At 46.8% G+C, this 20,781-nt stretch overlaps 1 protein-coding gene across 1 annotated transcript in view; it reads left to right on the top strand.

Moving 5' to 3' along the window:
• LOC310816446 (large neutral amino acids transporter small subunit 4-like) overlaps positions 1–20,781 on the top strand; it is a 48,983-nt gene that overhangs the window by 6,484 nt on the left and 21,718 nt on the right. The gene's annotated exons all lie outside the window — the stretch shown is intronic.

The raw sequence follows: 20,781 nt of genomic DNA, 5'->3' as shown, positions 1-20,781 counted from the left end.
TTTCCCGTTTATTCATCAAAAGTTCTCACAAGTCTCTCTGGCTTTTCAGCCCTCCCAACCACTCGGCAACTTTCCAGTTGCCGATTCTTTCCACTGGCTCTCAGCTCTCCTCTGCTCTCGCCGCCTGCTTCTCCAGCTTAGCTCCCTTACTGAAATGGCAGAAGCACACCCATCTTAAACATTCGCCGGCGAGACTTAATTCGCAGCAGGTGTGCAACAAAAGTCTCGCCGACACAACCCCGGCCACGGTCCTGTAGCTCCCTCTACAGGCCGAACGCTGCATGTCCCCCCACATACCCCCACCGCCCGACACAGGCCGGGGACCCGACGGCCGACGACCTACTCCCCCCCCCCTGCCCGGGAGAGGAAGTCTGCCACGACCATCTGCGCCCCCGGTCTGTGCACGACGGAAAAGTTGAAGGGCTGCAACGCGAGGTACCACCGGGTGATCCTCGCGTTTACATCCTTCATGCGGTGGAGCCACTGGAGGGGGGCATGGTCGGAGTAGAGGGTGAAGGCGCGACCCAGCAGGTAGTAGCGGAGGGTGCCGACCGCCCACTTGATGGCCAGGCACTCCTTCTCCACGGTGCTGTACCGGCCCTCCCTCTCCGACAGCTTACGGCTCAGGTACAGCACCGGCCGGTCGGCCCCCTCCACGCGCTGGGTCAGCACTGCTCCCAGCCCTCTATCCGACGCGTCCGTCTGTAGGGAGAAAGGGAGGTTAAAATCAGGCGCATACAGGACCGTTTCTCCACAAAGAGCCCCCTTAAGGGCCTCGAACGACCCCTGGCACTGGCCCGACCATTGGACCGGATCCGGGGCCCCCTTCCGGGTGAGGTCCGTCAAGGGACTGGCCAGCTCTGAAAACCCAGGCACGAACTGGCGGTAATATCCCGCCAGCCCCAGGAAGGCCCTCACCTCCTTCTTTGTCTTGGGCCGGGGAGAGGCGGCGATGGCCGCAGTCTTTTCAATCTGCGGTCGCACCTCCCCCCGTCCCAAGTGGTACCCCAGATACCGGATCTCCCTCCGCCCGATCACGCACTTTTTCGGGTTGGCCGTTAGCCCCGCCTGCCTCAGGGACCGCAGAACAGCAGCCACCCTCCGCACATGCTGCGGCCAGGTGTCACTGTGGATGACAATGTCGTCTAGGTAGGCCGCAGCATAGGCGGCGTGCGGCCGCAGAATACGGTCCATGAGGCGCTGAAAAGTGGCTGGGGCTCCGAACAACCCGAAAGGGAGCACGGTGAACTGGAATAACCCGAGCGGAGTGGAGAATGCCGTTTTCTCCCGGGACACCGGCGAGAGTGGAATCTGCCAGTATCCCTTCGTGCAATCCAATGTCGTGAAGTACCTGGCCGTACCAAGCCGGTCCAAGAGCTCGTCGACCCGGGGCATCGGATATGCATCGAACTTGGAGACCGCATTAACCCGTCTATAATCCACACAGAACCGTATAGTCCCATCTGGCTTGTTGACAAGCACGATGGGGCTACACCAATCACTGCGGGACTCCTCGACCACACCCAGCTCCAGCATGGCTTCCAACTCCCGGCACACAACGTCTCGTTTGTGCACCGGCAACCTATAGGGACGCGTGCGCACCGTTAAACCCGGCTGCGTTTCTATATGGTGGTCGATGAGCGTAGTCCGACCGGGCAGGGGAGAGAACACGTCGGCGAACTTAAGCTGCAAATCTGCAACGTCCGCGGCCTGGCTAGCAGAGAGATGGTTATCAATATCGACCGGAGTGCTACCTTTCGATTTTGGGACTTCCGGACCGAACTCCTCTCTCTCTGGAACTATCGTAGCCAGAGCAACAGTGACCACGTCGTTCCATTTTTTTAGGAGATTGACGTGATACACCTGCAAGCTATCCCCCCGGTCCGAGCGTATAACCTCATCATCCACGTCCCCCATGCGACGTGTGACCACAAACGGCCCTTGCCACTTCGCGAGTAATTTCGTGCTGGAGGTGGGTAACAGTACGAGCACCTTGTCTCCCGGTGTAAACTCTCGTAGGGTAGCCCCCCTGTCATACAGGCGTTTCTGACGCTCCTGGGCTTGCAGCAAATGCTCACGTGAGATAGCCCCTAGGGCGTGGAGCTTTGTGCGCAAGTCGAGGACGTACTGGATCTCATTCTTACTGTCGCTAGACCCTTCCTCCCAATTTTCTTTAAACAGGTCTAGGACACCCCGGGGCTTACGCCCGTAGAGTAATTCAAACGGGGAAAACCCGGTGGAAGCTTGGGGAACTTCCCGCACCGCAAACAACAGGGGATCTAGCCATTTATGCCAATTCCGACTATCCTCGTGGACAAACTTCCGGATCATTGACTTCAAGGTCCGATTGAACCGCTCACAAAGGCCGTCCGTGGCCGGGTGGTAAACACTGGTTCGAATCGCCTTGATGTTCAGCAAGCCATACAGTTCCTTGAGGGTGCGTGACATAAAATTAGTGCCCTGATCGGTGAGAATCTCTTTCGGGATTCCCACGCGGGAGATGACTTGAAACAATGCTTGTGCTACACTCCTGGCAGAGATATTGCGCAGAGGTATTGCCTCGGGGTATCGGGTGGCGTAATCTATCAAGACCAACACAAATCGATAACCCTGTGTGCTCCGCTCAAATGGCCCGATAATATCCATCGCAATGCGGTCGAATGGGTTCTCGACCAATGGTAAGGGCCGCAAGGGGGCCCGTGGGATGGCCGGGGGATTTACTAACTGACATTCCCGACAGGATGCGCACCACCGACGCACCTCTGCCCGAATCCCCGGCCAATAAAATCGAGCCATTATACGGTGCAGTGTTTTGTCATACCCTAGATGGCCCGCCATGGGGTTGAAATGAGCCGCCTGGAAGACCATTTCGCGGCGGCTGCGGGGAACCAGCAACTGGGTTACTTCCTCCTGACTATGTGAGTCACGACTGACTCGATATAACCTGTCGCTGATAATCGCGAAATAGGGGTGGGCGCGCACTGTGTCTGGCCGTATCAAAGTACCATCAATTGCTATCACTTGGTCAAAGGCTGATCTGAGGGTCTCATCACGAGACTGCTCGAGGGGGAAGTCGCCTAGCAGCGGATAGTTCGGCGAGGAAGTCTCGGGGTGAGGCGCCCCCGCCGGCTCCGGCTCCCCGGCAGTGTCGCGAGGCGCCGCCTCGGCACAGAGCACATTACACGCCACACACCTCCCTAGCTGTCGTGCACGCATCCCGGTAGCCCTCTTTACCGCTTGAGGAAACCCCTCCCAATCCACACCTAGAATCAGGGGATGCGTGAGGCGTGGGCTAACCGCCGCCTGTACCCTATGGTTTTTCCCCTCAAAATGAATTTCGATAGCGACCAGCGGATATTCGTGAATGTCCCCATGCACACACCTCACCCGCACCCTCGATGCCTTCAACAGTGCCCCCGGCCGAACCAGGCGCTCCTGGATCATGGACTGCATACAGCCCGAATCCAAGAACGCCTGGTGCGTATCACGTTGTATCCTTACCGGAATACGATACGCCGCTCCTGGTCCGGGGGGAGGGCCCGGTATGTCGCCGATGCGGACGACCTGCCCCACGTCCATCGCCCGACACTCGGCCTGCACGTGGCCCGGCCGTCCGCACCGCCAACACACCCCCCCTGTCGCTCGAGGTTCTCTCTGCGGGGCCGGGGCTGGTTCCGGATCGGCGCGCTCCTGCCATCTCGTTCTCGGGGCGGGCGCCGGCCTCCCTCCTTCTGCTCCCCCGGCTCCTCCTGGGCGTTGGCCCCCCCCCCCTTGCCGCGGGGCCGGGGTTGGTCGTTGTGGCCCTCGCGGTGGGAGGGAGAGATGGTCCTCCGCCAGACCCACGGCGGTCTTTAGGTCCTGGGGGCGGTGGTACTGGACCCAGGCGGCGGTGCGGGCCGGGAGCCCCGCGAGGAACTGCTCCAATACCACCCGGTTCCCGACCTCCACCGCCGAGTTGTTCTCGGGGTCCAGCCACCGCCATGCGCTGTCCCCCAGCCGCTGGGCGAAGGCGAAGGGCCGGCACCCCTCCTCCATGGTCATGGCCCGGAACCGGCGTCGGTGTTCCTCCGGTGTCAGGCCCAGGCGGTCCCGAATCGCCCGGGCCAGGGACTGGTAATCCCGTTGGGCGGCCGCCGGCAAACTGTGGGCCGCGAGCTGCGCCTCCCCTGACAGGAGGGGCAGCAGATGGTAGGCCCACTCTCGGTCCGGCCACCCCGAGATCCTCGCCGTCCCCTCGAACACCGCGAGGAACGCCTCCGGGTCGTCCAGGTCCCCCATCTTCTGCAGCTGGACCTTGGGGGGACCTGGTGCCGCTCCGGTCCCCGGCGCCGGCCCGCCGGCCCCGCCCGCGAGCCTCGCCGCCGTCAGCTCCTTTAGGGTCGCCTGCTGGGTCTGCTGCAGGGTTGTCTGTTGCTCTAGAACGAGCGTTATCCTCGCAATTGCCGCTGTTAGCGCGTCCATCTAGCCTCTGTGTCCCAGGTTGGGCGCCAATGTAACAATGTCCGGTTGTACACAGAGGCAGACGCAGGGTTTGGGGTAAGGGAACAACTTTCCCGTTTATTCATCAAAAGTTCTCACAAGTCTCTCTGGCTTTTCAGCCCTCCCAACCACTCGGCAACTTTCCAGTTGCCGATTCTTTCCACTGGCTCTCAGCTCTCCTCTGCTCTTGCCGCCTGCTTCTCCAGCTTAGCTCCCTTACTGAAATGGCAGAAGCACACCCATCTTAAACATTCGCCGGCGAGACTTAATTCGCAGCAGGTGTGCAACAAAAGTCTCGCCGACACAACCCCGGCCACGGTCCTGTAGCTCCCTCTACAGGCCGAACGCTGCATGTCCCCCCACAGTCACATACCAACCCAAATTTCGGTGAGTTTTACCAGGCTGTAGTAAACGGTTTTCAGAACCGAATGTCTGCGATAATCGAAAGAGTTGGTGTAAACCCTCGTGATATTATTCAGCTCAATTTACGAGCGGATAGTTTACAAGATGATGTCTCAATGACAGTACGATACGGTGAAGGTAGGCTAACAGATTTCAACCAAATTCTTGACCGTCTTGTTCAGTCTAACATGGCTATTTTCAGTCATGCTGGGGTCGAACTCTACGTAAACTTTGTGAGGGCTCCAGGAGGCTCGGGGAGGCGGAAGATTAATACATTATTTATTACGGAGACCCTCAAAAAAAAAAGCAGACATTTATTTGTAATTCTAAATCAGAACCAAGCATGCTTCGGAATAAACCTAGCTCTACTTGCAAATCCCGGTTTAACCATTGAAGAGGCTATGCGCGAGGGTTACAATATTCATATCGAGGCCGGGCTCGGGCCTAATGATAGGACCACATTCGCGGATGTGATCAAATTTGAACAGCTGTTAAACTGTAAAATCGTTATTTTGTAAATCGTCTGATTACGTTCCAAACTGAAACAGAGTCAGAGACAATCCGTTACATGCTTTTACACGACAATCATTTTTACGGAATAAAAAATGTTAAAGGATTCCTTGGTTGTGCATACCTCTGTGTTCACTGTCACACGGGGTATAGCAGAGAAGGGGGACACTTCTGCGAAAAAGCTTGCAACGTCTGTCTTTCAGACTGTAAACAGCAAGCTGCATTTCAAAAAGTCCATTGTAATGATTGCAATCGTAACTGTTCAAATAGTGTATGTTATAGGATGCATAAAGTGTGCAGATGGCGCCCAAAAGCTGAAAAGATGGCGAGCAATTGTCAAATAAATAAAAAATGCCTTAAATGTGGATTTACATGCCGTATAAACCTCACAGACTCTAAACCCCATGTCTGTACAATTAAAGTTTGTCACATCTGTAAACAACTCCTTCAGGCCGCTAAACCGCCACCTTCATCATCTGTTCAGACTTCTGAAGAAGTGTCAGAGTGCGTAGATATTCATCAATGTTACATGCAACGCAAACCTCGTGTAGCAGAGGAGAGGATTAATCAGAAGCTGGTATTTTATGATTTTGAATCAAGCCAGACAACAGGAACACATATCCCTGTCTATGTGGCTACACAATCCTTGCAAGGGGCTAGATGGAGTGCACAGGGCCCTGATTGTGCTCTAGAGTTTTTATTGTATTACCGTCGAAAAGAATTCAAAGACACAGTGTTCTTAGCCCATTATAGCAAAGGTTATGACAGTTATCTAATTTTAGATGCTTATGTAAAACAGGGGATAACACCGTTCGTCATAGCCCAAGGGAGTAAAATCATACTCATTATAGATAGACAATTCCGGCTCAAATTCATTGACACATATTCCTTCATCCCCATCCCCTTAAGACAGTTTCCAAAAGCGCTCGGTTGTAAAACCGAAGCAAAAAAGGGATATTTCCCTCATAAAATGACCGATTATTCAAACATGTTAAATAAGTACAAAGGTCGGTACCCCGCTGCTGAAATGTACGGGTGTGATGAGATGTCTGTAGAACAGAGAAACAGTTTCTTTAAGTGGTATAACACAGTAAAAGATCAGGAATTTGACTTTTTAACCGAGTTAAAGGTTTATTGTCGGAATGATGTGGAGATTTTAGCCGAAGGTGCCACCAATTTCCGCAATGAATTTATAAAGACAACTCGATGCGACCCTTTTGCGAGCGTGACAATTGCGTCAGCTGCTTTAGCTGTTTTTCAAACCAACTTCTTAATCAAAAACACAATCGCATTACCCGATGCTAACAACTACAGACGACAATTCAAGGCATATTCCCATGCTTCGATACAGTGGCTTGAGTATCTAGCGTTTTCACGCGGCATTGACATTGAACATGCATTAACACCGCAAGGTGAACGTTGTTTTGGTCCTCTTTATGTCGATGGATTTGCCGTGATAAAGGGTGTGAAAACAGCATTAGAATTCTATGGCTGCTATTTTCACGGTTGTCCGACTTGTTATAACCCTCATGACATATCACCGCTTACAGGATCAGAGTTTGGGGTGATGTACTCTAACACCATGAAAAGGCTAACTCGGTTAGAAACAGAGTTTAAGCTGAAAACAGAGGTTATATGGGAACATACATGGAATTCGATGAAACAACAGCAACCTTCTGTTAAATTATTCCTTGAGAGATACCAGGAGCCGAGCCCTTTAAATCCCCGGGCCGCGCTATTCGGAGGAAGAACAGAGGCCATATGCTTAAGGCATATTGTTGAACAGGGTCAGACCGTTCAATATGTCGATTTTACCAGTTTATATCCGTACTGTAATGCAGAGTTTGAATATCCAATTGGCCACCCGGTTATAATCAGAAAAGATTTTAAACCGGTTGAAAATTACTTTGGCTTCATACATGCTAAAGTTCACCCGCCGAGGCGTTTGTTTTTCCCTGTGCTACCTATGAAAAATGACGAAGGTAAACTGCTTTTTACACTCTGTCGAACATGTGGGATTGAGAATAACCAAGCAACGGCGTGCATGCACTCACAGGAAGAGAGAGCGCTTCAAGGTGTATGGGTTAGTATTGAGTTAATAGAAGCCCAAAAAAGAGGCTACATTATAGCTGAAATTTATGAGGTCTGGCAATTTGAACAGAGATCCGATAAATTGTTTAAAGATTACATCTACACATTCCTTAAGCAGAAGCAGGAGGCCTCTGGGTATCCTGATGAGGTTACAGACGAGGTTAGTAAACAGGCTTACATAAACGATTATATAGAGAACCAAGGTATCCAACTTGACCCTCATAAAATTGAGTACAACGCAGCCAAGCGTCAGATCGCAAAACTTTTACTGAATTCCCTCTGGGGAAAAATGGCTCAAAGATCTAATCAACTTACAACCTCCATCGTGAAAGAACCCAAAGAGTTTTTTCAGTACCTCTTTAGCAGTAAGTATGATATAAGCCAGTTCCATTTCATAAATAATGATGTTGCAATCATTCAATGGCGTCATAATTCCAGGTGTGTCTTACCCCCCGGCGAATCAAATATTTTTTTAGCTGCGTTTACGACCGCATATGCGAGAGGTGTATTATACAAACAGTTACATTTATTGCAAGAGCGAGTCCTATACTATGACACCGACTCAATCGTTTACCTCTCTACCCCCGAGGATCTTTATACCCCTCCGACAGCCAATTATTTAGGTGATTTGACGGAATTAGCGGCTGATGATTATATTTGTGCGTGGACAGCAGCGGGGCCAAAATCCTACGGCTTTCTCACCCAGCAAGGAAAGGTGTGTTTGAAAGTCAAAGGTTTTATCCAGAATTATGAAAATTGTAAAAAACGTAACTTTAATAATTTGACTGATCTGGTAGAAGCCTATATTATAGATCCTAACACGCGACGCGAGATCCCTGCCCATTACAATAGAATTAAACGTGATATCAAAGCTTTTTCGCTCACTAATAAACAACAAGTGATCAACTTTTCAGTTGTTTTTGATAAGAGACGCCTTCTCCCCTCAGGTAGAACACTGCCGTTTGGTTACTGAGTTGTTATTACCTGTTATCACCTGTTATTACCTAGGTTCACAATAGACTGTGTTCACAATATTACCGGGTGTTTTCTATAGTTGTGTAGGAACATTATTTGAAAAAATGTATTCTACAATGTATCCTAAAGGTGTTTTATTGTATTTGAAAAATGTATTCTACAATGTATTCTACAATGTATCCTAATGGTGTTTTATTGTATTTGAAAAATGTATTCTACAATGTATCCTAATGGTGTTTTATTGTATTTGAAAAATGTATTCTACAATGTATTCTACGATGTATCCTAATGGTGTTTTATTTAAATTGAAAAATGTATATCTCATTAAATTCTTATTCATACGTCACCCCGCCTCATCATTTTTACATATTCCAGGCTGGATAAAATCAGGGTTCACAGTTAACCATGCTGTTAGTCTGCTATAACTCAGCCTTGAGAATGGAGGTGACAGCCGACCTGGCATTCCAAATGCCATGTAGCATGCTAATAGTGGGGCCTAGTGGCTCAGGTAAAACTTTTTTTGTAAAACAATTACTTGAAAACATGGAGAGTACATTTTCAAAAGTTCCGGCTCGTATAATCTGGGCATACTCTTCATACCAGCCATTGTATGACGAACTCAGTCAAAATGTCAATATCAAATTCATAGAAGGTATTCCCGCAAACTTTAATGATGAAAATCTTTTCCCTCGGAACCAGCACAATCTTTTAGTAGTAGATGATTCCATGGATGTGGGAGGCAATCATGATGAATTAATGAAAGCGTTCACAGAATATCGACATCATAAAAAATTGAGCGTATTTTATCTGCTTCAGAATTTGTTTAATCAAGGGAAACATTCGCGCACGATTAGTTTAAACACTAATTACATGGTGCTGTTTAAATCACCGCGTGATAAAATGCAGATCAGGGTTTTAGCTCAACAAATGTATCCCGGCCTGAAAAAATTATTTTTAGAAAGTTATGAAGATGCTACAAGGGAACCGTATACATATTTAATCGTTGACCTACGTCCTAATTGCCCAGAAGCCTTAAGACTAAGAAGCGGGATACTTCCAGGAGAGTGGCCGACGGTCTATCAACCTAGAAAGTGACAAGAGACTTTTTAAATAATGTCTCAACGGATAAAAAGAAACCTTCCCATTTTAAAAGCTTTGCTCGCTCTAAAACCCAAGGAGAGAAGAAGCTTTCTATGTAGGGGCTCGGAAGATCTCATACTCGCACTGTGTGAGATTGCATTAAACATATTGAAGGGAAACATCCCTCTCACACCTGACCAGTTCACTAAATTAAAAAAACTGAAAAAATGTATCAAGCTTTTTGCCGAGCGTAAAACTGGATTTAAGCACAAGCGGAAAGTGCTGACGCAATCTGGGGGCTTCCTGCTACCATTATTAGCCACTGCAATTCCGTTTATAACTAGTCTGTTCTCTCGTCAGAGATAGCCATAGACACTCTGGTTATGGCTGCGTTTAATAAAATGTACATGATTTCTCCACAACAGCTGGATAATTTAACCCAAAAGAGTTCACAGAGCATTGGTGAGCGAGCCCAACATGTCTTGAAAAACAATATGGAACAAGTTCTGAAACAGACAAGTGTTGACTCGCATACTAAAGCCAAGCAGTTCAATGATTTACTCGATAAATATCTAACCTTACATCGCAAGGGGGAGACTCTAGATCGCGAAATCGTTTTTAAACTACCTGACAAGCCCTCTGAGAAATCAGGTGAAGCTGATGAAGGCTATATAAGAGTGGGAGAGGAGGAAGAAGCTTCTGACAACCTGGAGGGTGAGATTTTGGAGAATATAGGTTCTCGCAATCGAAAAAATGCCGCCTACATTCTGCAGAAGCTTCGTCAATCAAACCTTCTAAGATGGAATCGTTCAGGCGAGATAATTGTCCAGGATACCCCTATTAAAGGATCTCATATTTTCGATTTGATGAAGACGCTGTCAAACCGTCGGTTCCATTCCGGAACTCTACCACGCGGATGGGATGTATTTTTAAAAACAATTTCTGAATTAAATATTCCAATCACAACGGTTACGAACACACTGGCTCGCCAGCAATTACGGCTTAAACCCTCCAAAACCTCGAGTGAATCAATTCCTCAGATACGTCACAGCAAGAGAAACCGTGGAGAAAAGAAAAAAAAATCTCCATTGTCAACATCATTATTATTAGACATGTCTTACGCCAGGACCCCTTCTAAAACACCTAAGGATATATTACAGATGGCTACATCAGCAGACTCTGAATGGTCAACGCCCACCGAATGGCAGCTCTCTACACCCATCCATCCTAGATGGCTAGATTTCAATCGAAAAAAATGAATTCAAGCAGACTGTATGATGTTTTAATCAATAAAATGATTTATTGAAATTAATATATGACCGAAAGAGTATTCATTCATGACAATTATAACACTCTTTAAACAGTTTTAAAGAGCAGGCATTCTGATTATACATTTTAACAGTCTTCACCCGTGAAATACATTTAGCATATTTCTTGACAAACTTGCTGACCATAACATCATTCTTTTTTAAATGATCAGAATACAATCGCATTGTTTCTTGAAAGGAGAGTCCTTTAAATCGATGACAGAGGTAGAATACTACATGGGCTCCACAAGTCGTTGAATAATCATCTTGAACCTTCTGTTTGTTATAGCGTATTTCATGAGCATTCCTTGATAGAAAACGCATAAACGCTTCAGGGTAGAATCTGTGATCTGGAGGATTTGCATATGAATCAAAAAATGTTGCCTTGTCAGGTTCAGCTTCAATAATCATACCCACCCAATGTTCGCCCTCTCTGTTCTGATCGTGCGTGTTAACGACTAGATAGCTCGGCCGTCTATCTATCTTGGAGGGTAGTAAATCACTAGGCCAAACACCTGCAAAAGCATCACCTAAAATTGGCTTTAATATAGACTCCAGCTGATGGTTATCCATCCTTTTTCAGGTTTGAAGGTTTCCACTTTTTTTAATAGTCAATCAGGACTTGTCGCTTTGAGTTTATCTCTATGACACTGTCATAGCAGGCATACACTATCAGAGTCATTGTCTGAGGCAGGGCTACTCTGAATCTTAAATCCAGACGACAGGTACCATGCATCGAGGGTGAGAGAGCCTCGCTGTCTAATTCATCATCCCTCGACAAATTGAACAGGAACAATGAGTAACCGTTTTCAAAGTTGTCACGGTTAATGCAGAGCGGAGAGTCTCTGATATGTCGGTTTGTACCCACATATAAGTTGTAAAATTCTCGAACACTCTGATGTGTATCAAAGTGGGGTTGGTAGGGTTTTGCGGGGATAAAGCGTGAATTTACACTGAGACTGAGATATTCAAGATCCAACTGCTGGAATCTGAACGGGTTCTTTTCCCTTGCTCCAACGAAAGCTCGATGATCAACTAATCCCGCTACTATATATTTAGGGAGCCTCCCTAAATATAAATTGTCTTGCGCGCACACCCGTGAGCCTCTAGGGATTGTATAATTCTTAACGACTACCCGGCTTATAGGGTATAACGCATTGGATTTCATCAGAGCAGCCGAATGTCCTAACATGACATCGGGTGAAACCTGTACTTTTTTCGCAAAAATACTTGCAGATAGGATTTTTAATGCATACTCCTGGTCAGCAGCTGACACCAGTGTAAAAGCACTTTTGGCTTTCACCAGTTTCAAACGGACATCCACATTGTTTAACAAGAGTTTTTCGGAGAAGAATATGTCACTGTGTAGAGGTCCCATTAGTTCGAATGCGCGTGAACCTCGACAGAAGCTCGCGCGCTTAACAAGCCCTGTGTTAGGACCATCAGCCGCAATAGATACAGAATCCAAATCAACACCTTCATCTTTGTACCATAGCCCTGCTGAAAACTGGCTCTCCAAGGTTTCTTTTGAAAAGTTGAGCAGAGTTTCAATAATAGATCTGTAAGGATGTGTTGCGGACGATGAGCTAATGAGAACATCATTCAGACTGACATCTACCTGTGAGAATATAGTATTTAATGGGTATTGTATTATTCCACAATTATCAGCGCCTGCAAGATCTGTTCCATCTGCCTTGGTAATCTTGAGTCGTAGATAGAGCAATGTTGAGTTTAGATCTAGATAGGCACTTCCACTTCCGGATATCTGAAAATCCAGAACCTCTTGATCCACAATAGAGTTTAGAGGATGGATCTCCACATAACTGCTTTGTTCTATAGACAATTGGGTCATGGGCGGTGCAAAAAGGTCAAGTTCCGATTTGGTGCACTCAGCTGAGAGATGATGTACAAGAGACATTCTTCTTCTTATTATTCTTCTTATTTTTAGAATATATGTCCGTCACTTAGTCTTTTAGTCTTTCTGGGTTTTTTTGATATGCGTTTCTTAGAGGTGCGATGCTCTAACAATGCCACAGATCTTTTTTTTCTTCTTCCTCTGGCAAGGCGTCCTATTCCTGATCCTTCCTGAGACTGGCTGGCTCGATTGGCGATATGACTGGTTACGGCCCCCACAACGTCTGATGCTATCCCCTTCGCTGCTGATTTCAAATGTGGTTTAACAATATTTGCCCCTCGCTTAAGAAACGGTAGGACAAATCTGAACGCCCTACTTAAGATAGACCCTAACCCTCGGCCATATTGCACAGGAGCACCTACAAACCCACTTAGACTGCCACGACCTGTTTGGTTTACGTAATAGTTCACAAATCTTTGTGAATCCATTCTTTATTATTTATTTATTTTTTTGCGGCTGTTTTTGCTTTGTTCTATAGATTCAGATGAGAGACTTTGGTTTAAAGTGCAGCTTGCAAATTGTCTTCCCGTATGTGAATCGAATCGGCTTGTTTAAATCCGTTTTTAGCTCAATCTGTATATCCTGTATGCGCTGTTTATTAACAGGAACGTAGTGTAGCTTGCTATAGGAGAGAGTGATTACATCACCGTAAGATCCTTCTTTTTTAACGATTCTTAGAAGGGGAACAACATAGTCTCCGACATGCTGTGCTTCCACGATATTCGTATAGACGAAAAAATTATACTGCCCTGCATTAATATCGCTGGGATATTTACTCCTGGGATTTCCACCCGTTCGTGTCCATTCGTCAGGCTCAAATCCTAGCATGTAGGCTAGTGGAGCCTTGAACCTGAGAGAATATTTATCAGGTCCTAATACAGAAATTCTTTTATGTATAGAACTGTAATATAAAAGTAGATCTGTTTTTTGTTTCTTAAATATGACATTTATCTCCTTCACTATCGCATCGACACTGTCATAATAGCCTGTAGGGATTTTCTGGTAGATTGGAGGGTCCCGCGGTCTCGAATGGTCTTTCAGGTCATAGGTATCTTCTAAACTTATAATATTATTCCATGTATGACAGTACATTATCTCTGCTAACGCCACCTCATATGGTCCATGTAACTCTATAGGCTGAGACAGCGTTATCGTATAATTTGAACTGTTATTGCTAGGGTAAACGTTGTGACATGCATTTGAAGGGAGCGTCACATAGAAAGATTCTCGCTCCTCCATCCTTGCTTCTTCTAGTTTGGCTTCTTCTTGTTTTTCTTCTTCCCAAGCTCTATGACCTCTTTAGCAGGCAGCCATGAGTCAAACTGACTAGGCCAACCTTGCCAGTGGATTAAAACCATCTTCCGTCCATTTTGAATTTTCTTGTCTAAAATCCTTTCTACCCGAAAGACCGTGTCTGCAGTTCTGCCTCATAGAATGTGCCAGTAAGAATTTCACCTTTTATATCCCTTAATTTATAAACGGTCGGGAGTCTAGGTATACATTCGTTAACTATAAAGTATTCATCAGTGAATGATTGTTCGTACATTTTATCGAATATCCCCCTGTATTTGGAAATCCGCACAATGTCACCCTCTTTGAATTTAAACACTGGGGGCTTACTGTTCAGAGGTAAAGTCCCGTATAAATTCTCAAAGACTTGCATGCTATTGGAGGGTGTTACCTCAACAGGTTTCATTTTGATACTGCTATGATAACTATTATTATAGCTATCAAGCAAATCCGGAATCACATCAATATATCTGCGGGTGTTCTTAGCAGTGAAAAACCTCCACATCTTCGTCTTCAGCGTACGGTTAAAACGTTCCACGACTGACGCCTTCAAATCACTAACCGTTGCAAAGTGTTGAATATTATGTTTCTTCATTAGTTTTTCAAAGATACGGTTAAAAAATTCTTTTCCTGCATCCGTTTGAATTTTAACAGGTATACCGCTCTCCTCTAAGACTGCAGCAAAGGCCTCTGCAACTACGACGGCCGTCTTGTTTTTTAAAGAGCGTGCATAAGCTTTTTTTGAAAATACATCTATTACTGTAAGCAGAAATTTAAAGTTATCATTGTCTTTAGACAGTGCACTCATATCGCAAAGATCCGCTTGAAATTGATACATAGGACGTGGCGCAAAAACACGATTTCTAGCATAGGTTTTTCTAGCCGTTTTGTGTAAGGTATATGCCTCCTGACCTGACAGCCATTCTCGTACTTGATCAGGGCTAACTTTTTCAGCCGTCTGCTCTTCGACGGCTTTTTGAAGTTTTTCTACCCCTCCAAATGATCCCGGGTGTGCAGGGTCATAATATATTCTCTTCATTACACGCTCAGACTTTTTTGAGGTCATGACGACTAGTAAGCATGCAAGATCTGAGTACAATGACGATTTTGCATAATTATTTATTGACTACATGTCATTACATTTGAATGATTAATACATGTTTTTAATACAACCCCACAGAAGTGTGTAAGGCATTTAGAGCCCTATCAACATCAAATGGTAGACCATTCTTAAAGCGATATGCTGCTACATCAATTATATAGGTATACAACACCATGAGATGACTAAATTTGAAGCTATGCCTAGACACTTCTCTAATAATTCCATCTAATGTTTTTTCAAATTTCTCCGCCTCAGATGCATTTGAACCAATATACACCAATTCCTTCCAACGGTTAAAAGACACACAATCTCTCACAATTTCCAATGACCTCTCAAAACGGACAACTTGTTCAATGTCAACATCGCTACATGTTTGAAATAAAGATTCATCATTAACACGATTAGCAATAGCCCGTTTTACAAGAGAGCTGACCCCAGGATGACCTGAAGTGGAATTTAAAAAGTTAAAGAATAGTCTGAAAGCATTCCCCATTTTTGATCAGTTTAGACTAGTTCAAAAGAGGGTGTGAACTATGTCAACTCGCTCCCAGTAGGATACGAGTTCATCTGTCATACGATCCCGGTCCTTGTTAACCCCCACATACGCATCAACGATCTCTTTAAGCTTCCCCTGGATGTTTTCTTCATACTTCAGACCGTATAGAAAGGCCTCGGCTGCTCCTTGAACACGGCCGGTTGCTATCTCCCCTAATCCAACCGTCTCCAGAGCAACCATAAGAGTCGGGAGAAATTTCCATGTCCACAGGGCGGTCATCTGCGCCTCAAAGTTGCTGTAAAAGTAATCACTCTCTAGAGGGTAGACCGGTTTTACACCCATAACATTCGTTTTTTATCTGATCATCTATCACCACTGTTAACACAATGGCAACGCCGGCCTTCACTGTGTCCATAAAAACATCACCACCCCGACGCTGAGATTGAAGCCGGTTCTCTAGAATTTCTTTAACCTCTACAACCATCGGATCATTCAAGGGAGGGTTCTGAGGGGTCCCCTGAGCAGTGATGCTAGCTTCCGCACCGGGTTCATTCTGAACCCCAGCGGATCCCGCTACTTGCAGGCGTGGCGAAGTCGGAGGTGTTGGATAGACGTTGAGGACAGAACGATCTTCAGCCACGGGGGCAGCAAAATCTGAAGCCAGGCCCCCAGGGGTGTGCAGACCGGGTGCTTTGTCGGATGTTGGCTTGCCGGTATATGGCCTATATCTTCTGACGGGGAATTCAAGAGGCTCGAACAGAGTATTTGACACGTCGCTGTCGGGCGAGACGGGTGAGTAGGTGACAGGGCTAATAGGCTCCTCGGAATCACTCTGATGCTCTAGGGCTTTCCACCTTGTGAGGTCGTCCGTCTGGGCATTCCGGTAGTCTTCAAGAACCGGTTTATACAAATCATCGTAGCCGCCAGATTCCTGAGAAAGGCTCGGAAGATAGCTGAGAAGCTTAGACTCTTCATCTTGAGATTCTAGGGGTTTACATTCCGCAGCGGCAGAGTAGCCTTCGTCATCACTTGATGAAGGCAAATCGTTGACTGTGAAAAAATCAGCCATGTTGAAGTAATAAGTAATGTCGCACAAACTCGTTTTTCCAAACTTCTTATATAGATTGAAGGGGGGTGTGTCTAGTAGGCGTGTCTAGTAGCCATTGGTAGTAGAGGTGTCTAGCATGATTTACTATGATTCAACACCGTCTGTTTCAAGCATTGAAAAGATTGGAAAAAAATTACGTCTGGATGGCAGCAGTGTCACCACACTCAAGCGGATCACCACTTTCCCTAATCAGAAGCCATGGATGAACAGTGAGGTCCGACTCCTGCTGAAGGCACGCGACATTGCCTTCAGATCAGGGGATGCTCGGGCCTATAGCTCATCCAGGGCTAATCTGCAGAGGGGCATCAAAAAGGCCAAGCACAACCACAAGCTGAGGATAGAGGATCACTTCAGAAACAACTCTGACCCCCGACGCATGTGGCAGGGCATCCAGGCCATCACAGACTACAAAACAACTAACACCTCACCCCTCTCCGTTGACGCCTCCCTCCCTGATGAGCTGAACCACTTCTACGGCCGCTTTGACAGGGACAACAAGGAGATGGCCATCAAGGCTGTGCTCCCTGCGGATCACCAGCCCCTCACTCTATCTCCCACCGACGTGTGTGCGGCACTGAGCAGGACTAACGCACGCAAGGCTGCTGGTCCTGATGGGATTCCCGGACGCGTCCTCAGGGCCTGCGCTGTGCAGCTGACTAAGGTTTGGACTGACATATTCAACCTGTCCCTAGCCCAAGCAGCTGTCCCCGCGTGCTTCAAAACCACCTCCATCGTGCCGGTGCCAAAACACTCCACTGCAACGAGCTTAAATGACTTCCGACCAGTGGCACTCACGCCCATCATCATGAAGTGCTTCGAGAGGCTGGTCTTAGCCCAACTCAAGACCTGCCTACCACCCACACTGGACCCCTTTCAATTCGCCTACCGGCAGAACAGGAGTACAGAGGATGCCATTTCGACGGCACTTCACTCCGCCCTGTCCCACCTCGACAAGACTAACTCTTATGTGAGAATGCTGTTTATTGACTTCAGCTCAGCATTCAACACCATCATCCCCTCCAAACTGATCTCCAAACTCAGGCAACTGGGCATCAACCCCTCCCTCTGCAACTGGATTCTAGACTTCCTGACCAACAGGCCGCAGTCTGTTAGGCTTCACAACCACACCTCCTCAACCCTCATCCTGAACACCGGCGTTCCACAAGGCTGTGTGCTGAGCCCCCTCCTTTACTCCCTCTTCACCTACGACTGCACACCTGTACATGGCTCAAACACCATTGTTAAGTTTGCAGACGACACAACGGTGATTGGTCTCATCAGCAACAACGATGAGTCGGCCTACAGGGAGGAGGTACAGCACCTAACAGTGTGGTGCAACGACAATAACCTGGCTCTCAACACCAAGAAGACCAAAGAACTCATTGTGGACTTCAGGAAGTCTAAAGCTGGCGCACACACCCCCATCCTCATCAACGAGACTGAGGTGGAGCGAGTCACCAGCTTCAAGTTTCTGGGTGTCCACATCTCTGAGGACCTCTCCTGGACCCTCAACACCTCCACCCTGATAAAGAAGGCTCACCAGCGTCTCTTCTTCCTGAGGAGACTAAAGAAGGTCCATCTGTCTCCTCAGATCCTGGTGAATTTCTACCACTGCACCATCGAGAGTATCCTTACCAACTGTGTCACAGTATGGTATGGCAACTGCTCGGCATCGGACCGGAAAGCACTGCAGAGGGTGGTGAAAACTGCCCAACGCATCACCGGTTCCTCACTCCCCTCCATCGAGGCTGTCCAGGGCAAACGATGCTTGCGTAAGGCACGCAGCATCGTCAAGGACATCTCTCACCCCACTCCCCTCCGGGAGGCGCTACAGGTCTCTCCGCACCCGAACCAGTAGGTTCAGAGGCAGCTTCTTCCCTGCGGCTGTCACCCTACTGAACTTGAACACTGCACCGACCTGACAACCTACTACCCCTGCAACCCCCCGGACAATTGCACTATTACTCCCCTCCCCTCCCCTGCTCTTACTCATACCACTGCTCTTCTGTACATACCTGTCCATACTGTTCATACTGCACATAATGCACATATCCTTATATTTTCTTAATACTACTGCACATACTGTACATACCTGTTTATACGGCATTCCATATTCATATTTATATTTATTCTGCTATCTACCTCATGCTACTGTTAATACATATATACTGCTAGACTGCATTACCCATACAGCTCATATGCTGCTACACTGTTCATACTGTAACTATTTATTCTGCTATAATGCTACTGTACTCATATACTGCTATACTGCACTGCTATATTATACTGCACTACTACTGATCATATATTGCACTACCTGTAAATACTGTTCATTGCACTTTTATTTTGCACTTCTGGTTAGACGCTAACTGCATTTCGTTGTCTCTGTACTTGTACTCTGCACAATGACAATAAAGTTGAATCTAATCTAATCTAATCTAATCTCAGAGTCAGACAGAGATCTAGGGGTTAAACGCCTGGACGGGCCTGAGATCCGTTTACCCGAGCACGTGTTCAGACGTTTTGACAGCTGGATGAGTCTCAGTCTCTGACTTTCCTGATTGAAAAACTCGGTGATAGTTTTCAAGAGATTTGTCAACCTTGAGAAGTCTACCACTTTGAATGCCAGTTTAATAGGCCAGTAGCGCTCTTTCTCCATCACCGTCTTTGGTCTTTCAGAAGACTCTGCCTCTGTCTGGAATCGCACCAACAGCCATATGTGAGATCTTGAACAGTCAACAAGAAAAGCTTCCTGCAGGGAACGGCTCGGTACTCTGGGATCCACGTTCATCTGGATAGAGGGTTTCATACCCTCCAGGGTCGCATTTTGCTTGTCGTGTACAGAATGCATGTAGCAGATGAATTCCATGATGTGACCCTTCAATCTTTCGAATTCTGATGAATAGATTCTCAAAATATTCTCAGATTCTTTTTCGAAAGTGTATATGTCCACATAGGGGAATGCACCTCCTGATGCAAACTCTACACGCACTACACGACCGTCTTCCATTTCCCACATCATACTTGTAGACGCCATTTTAGACACTGTCATATAGCCACAACTACTACAGATCTCACACAGGCTCATATATATACACCTTTTGCCCGGGAAACACGTGATCTTATCAGTGACACGCCCGCGACCTGTCATTTTAAAAAATTTAACCATTTTTTAATCCCCCATTTTATTAACCCTAACCCTTCATTATTGAACACATTACTACCCCTAGAGTAGCAGCCTAACCATTTTTTAATGGCCTTTTTTTAATTGCACATTTTAACCCTCTGTATTGAACTTTTATTTTAAGCCTCATATGCAATTTTGACTTAGATGCCTGTATGCAGCATAAAGGCATCACCACACATAGTCATCACTAGCCCTTGCTTGGGGTTCAGCCAGTTCAGTTCTGATGCCGCTGATCAAGTCTTTGATCCGTTGTGACCAGCTCTCAGGGCCCCTGGTTAATTTCTAATTTCACAAAGAGCAGAACACCTTGACCTCTCACCTACATCTCATTGCACAACCATCAACACAAACCCCATCACCCCAAACGGGCGGGAGTTATAAGAGACCTCGCCCCTACATCTCATTGCACAATCATCAACACAAACCCCATCACCCCAAAGGGGCGGGACTTATAATTTTCAAGTATTATTTTTGATGATTAAATTCATGTGACGTCATCACCTTTTGACAGAAGGTGAATACTATATTCTCTGGGGAGGTACATTGGGAGCAATGTTTTTCTCTCTCTAAATCGAGTCTCTTCTTGGTATGTTCACTCTTTCTCCGGTCCTATCCTCTGTACAGCGACTGTCAACTGTGCATTTTTTGTGGACAATCCTTTGCATGCAATAACTGCCACAAAACGGTATCTTTCTAAACAACACTATATAAACAATGTTGTGTCACTCACATTCCCATCAGCCTGAAGCTGTTGGGCAGAAGCAGGAAGTTGTTGGCGATGATGAATATGAGGGAGAACTGTTTACTGCCCACTGCAGTCTGAGAGACAAGCAGAGAAG

The sequence above is a fragment of the Argentina silus genome (genome assembly GCF_951799395.1).
Source record: "Argentina silus genome assembly, chromosome: 15".
Classification (NCBI taxonomy): domain Eukaryota; kingdom Metazoa; phylum Chordata; class Actinopteri; order Argentiniformes; family Argentinidae; genus Argentina; species Argentina silus.
Note: the sequence above shows the minus strand (reverse complement) of the source record. Positions and strands in the feature narration are given on the sequence as shown.